Raw genomic sequence first — 4,514 nt, forward strand, 5'->3', positions numbered from 1 at the left:
AAAATTTTTATGTAACAATTCTTTGATTATAGTGATAGCCTCTTGATCTAAATCGGTGATGACAGTGTCATTGACATAAACAAAAGAGCATCATAATTCCTTTTAAAGTCCTTTGGATAAAAGAGATGTATCATAGCTACTTTGGAGGAAGGAAAAGCCAAGTAGGGTTGTTCTAAACTTTTTAAACCACAATTCTCTGGGTTCCTGTTTTTAATCCATACAAAGAACATTTTAGTTTGCAAACAACATCAAGTAAGGGTGAAGACATATCATTAGGAAGTTTGGTTTGATGTGAACTTCTTCTTTGAGGTCACCATGAAGGAATACATTTTTGACATCTAGTTGGTGAATTTGCCAAGATTTAGAGGTAGCAATGGCAAGAATAATTCTGATAGTAGTCTTTTTGGCCACATGTGCAAAGGTCTCTTCATAGTCTAGGCCAAATTTTTTCTTATTTCCAAGAACAACCAATCTAGCCTTATACCGATCTACTGATCCATCTGAACGTAATTTTATAGTGAATACAAATTTATTGCCAAAAGGTTTAACATATGAAGGACATGGAACAATGTCTGATTTGCCTCTAGTGCCAAAAGTGTAGTTTCTATAGCATCCTACAATCATTTATTCTTCATAGCCTGGTTATATGAAGAATGAATAGGAACAAATGCTAAATTAGTTGTCAAAGATAAAAGGTTCAGAAAAATTGTACATTTTTTGTGGTTTACGAATGTGAGTACCACGACATAAAGAGACTGAGTCTAGTTGATTCGTTGGATCAACAACCAAAGTATGTTTGGGAAGGGGCCTTGGAGTGATGGAAGACTGAATTTGTTGAATAGCTAAACATCTTTGGTAGACCAAGAAAGGTCGTTCTCCTACAGAACTGTTAGAAAACAATGGAAAAACAAATTTGGTTGTAGAAGAGTGAGTGTCTTGGTTGGTAGCAAAATAATATATATGTATCTTCTTGAAAAATGACATTTTCTAGAAACCCGCATCCTATGTGTATGAGGATCATAGCATATAAAACCTTTTTGATGGGTTGAGTAACCAAGAAAATCACATTCAATAGATTGACTTGTGAGCTTGGTACCTTTTTATGGTTGAAGATGAACATAAAAGACACAACCAAAGGCGCGAAGAGTGGATTAAGTGGGTGGCTGACCAAATAATCTTAAGAAAGGTGAATCATTGTTTAAGATTGGAGAAGGAAATCGATTAATAAGGTGGATAGTAGTTGAAAGAGCTTCACACAAAAAATGGGAGGGCACAAATGAGTCCAACATTAAGGTATTCAGACAACATCAAGAAAATGACATTTTTTCGTTCAACTACCCCATTTTATTGGGGTGTGGAAGGACATGACCGTTGGGATAATATACCATTTGCCTGCAAGAACTCTTGAAATATATGAGATGTGTCTTTCCCCCATTATTAGAATGTAGAATTTTAATTTTTGATGAAAATTGAATGTTAACATAGGCATGAAAGAATTTGAATGTAGAGAATGTGTTAGCATTATAGCTCAAAATATAGACCCGTGTGAAGCGACTATAGTCATCAATAAAAGTAATGAAGTACTTGTAATGTGCATGAGATATAACAGGTGTTATTCCCCATAAATGAATCATTTCAAAAGGAAGATTGATATTTAATTGATGAATTGGAAACAATAGAATTTTACTTTTACCAAGTTTACAAGAAGAACAATCAAATTGAATAGCACTAAGAGATGGGAAACTTTTATTGCCAAGAACGCCAGATTTCATCAAGTCATGAACTACATTGGAGTTTGGGTGGCCAAGATGCTTATGCCATGTTTGGAAATTAACAATTGCATAATTACAAGAAATAGAAGGCAAAAAAGAACACTAAGACAATGATGAATAAAGAGGAAAAAGACTTCCAACATTAGGCCCCTTCGCAATCATTGTCCTTGAGTGTTGATCCTGCACAAGACAACCAGATTTTAAGAATTCAACTTTGCAATTATTGTCAACTAATTGACCAACTGAAATAAGGTTAGTGGTGAGATTAGGGGAAACATAAACATTGGTGAGAGATGAGGAGATATCACCAATTACTATGATAGGTAAATTATTTCCATCTATGGTGTGTATGTGCAAATTACCAGAGTAATTGGTAACATTGGAAAGGGCAACAACATTGTTGGTCATGTGATTGGATGCGCTAGAGTCAAAATACCAAGGAGAGTTGGATATAGAAGCTTTACCTGAAAGACCAAAGAAGAAAATGTTGAAATGATTATTTGTTGAACCATTTTAGGGGTTAAAGTAGGCACAGAAGTAGGCGGATTTTGATCACAGAAATAAGAGTAGTAGAAGAACCAATAAGGGTAGTGAAGGTTGTTGCATTTCTTCATGGTGGTCAGATTTGACATTCTTTGATGATGTGAATTTTTTTTGCAATAATTTCAAAACTTTTTAAGATAATGAGAAGCAAAATGGCCCAAGCCTTTGCAGCAAAAACATTCACTAGTGCAAAAATTAGTTTTAAAATCGGGGTTTTAAGATCGATTAAAAGGTGACCGATCTTAATAGTGACGCGGTGGAAATTTTGTAAATAATGTGACCACTTTTAAGATTGGTTCTTTTGTAACTGATCTTAAAATTTGTGTCAGATATACCTTTTAAGATCGGTCTTAGAAGAACTGATCTTAAAAGTACTTTTAAGATTGGTTAAAGTTTAACCGATCTTAAAAGTACTATAACTATTTAAAAAATGCAACGCTCTCCCTTAATCATTCTTCCTCGCATGCGCCTCCCTTAGTCATATTTTAAGATGAATAAATATATTAAGTTAATTAATAATTTATTTAAAATGTTAAAATTTAATTTATAAAAATAATATTTTAAAAGAGAAAGGTTATAATAACAACGGTGTAACTTTTACTAAGTGTTACACCGCTCAATAACTTTATATTAAATATAAATTTTATAAATTCAACCGTTAGATTGAAAGTTTTTTACTCTTAGCTCATATATATAAAATTTTATATTAATTCAAGATGATTTGATACTTCATTCTTATAAAACAAAATTGACGTAATATATACATTTCAAAATATACTAAAAATATGAACACTTTGATTACCTTCAAGTTGTTGTTCAATTTTAACAAAATTTGATATAAACATATAAAGTGATATGAACTTTCAATCTAACGGTTACATTTACAAAATTCACATTTAATATAAAGTTATTGAGCGGTGTAATACTTAGTAAAAGTTACACCAGTGTTATTATAACCCTTATCATTTTAAAATATATAAATTATTATTTAAACTTTTAAATTTATAATAAATAATTTAATAAATTGTATCATAATATTAATTTTAAATAAAAATAAGTAGATTGTTAATTATACAAGTAAGTATATATATATAAATAATGATTAATTAAATATAATATAATTATTATATAATTTTTATACTTTTATAGCGGTCTGGACACACCAAAATGAGAGGGATTCAAAAATAGTATAAGTATGAGATTGTATAGTTGAGGATGACTTAAATGAATTAATTTGTACTACTTATACTGACAACATGCATTTGTTTTTCAGTAGCTTATCTCATCAGAACTTCACAATTAAGTGTGCCTGACTTGGAGTAATATAGGGATGGGTAACCTTAGGGATGACAAAAATACTCGCACCTGCTGGTACCTGCGGATAAAATCCGCTACAGATAATAAATGGATAGGCTAATTCGGTACCCGCGGATAATGGGGACGGATAATTTTTTACCCGTTTATAAATGGGGCGGGGGTGGGTATGATGATATTCATACCCGCGGATACCCGTTTAATATTATTTCTTAAATATCTTAATTATTCTTATACTACATAGCCCTAAAACTACACTCTCATCTTGTTTTCTTACAAAAGTGAGGTTGATGAAGTTACTAACATGTGTTAAGCATGTTATAGAATTATGTTAGATGTAATTTGATTAATTTTCTAACTTTGATTGGACCAATAAGATTTATGTACTTTAAGTTGTTTACTTTCGTTTGGAATTATGAGATTGAATTATTGTAACTTTGTGATGAGACTTTAACTTACTTGTCAGATTGATGTATTTTAAGTTATTGATTATATTGCATTTTTATTATTATTTCAACAAAATTAACGTTAAATACAAATTCAAAATTAACATTAAATTTTTATTTTTAATATTTCAATGACATTAAATATAAACTTAAAATTATTTATAATATAATTTTTTTAATTGCTTAAAAAATTTATAAATATCCATGGATATCCATGGATATCTGTAGGTATTCAAGAAATTCATGGATACCCGCTTAATGGATACCCGCACGGATATGGCGTGGGTATGGGGCCAATTTTCATTTAGTGGGGCGGGAGCGGGTTTACTATTACCCGCCCCCATGGGGCCCCATTGCTATCCCTAGGTAACCTCCTGGGAAGTTTTCCAGAAAATGTGCAGGAAGGACAAAACACGTTGCAAAGTGAAGTGTCGTGAAA

This window comes from Cajanus cajan, chromosome 9 (assembly GCF_000230855.2).
Source record: "Cajanus cajan strain Asha chromosome 9, NIPB_CcT2T_4, whole genome shotgun sequence".
In the NCBI taxonomy this organism is placed as follows: Eukaryota; Viridiplantae; Streptophyta; class Magnoliopsida; order Fabales; family Fabaceae; genus Cajanus; species Cajanus cajan.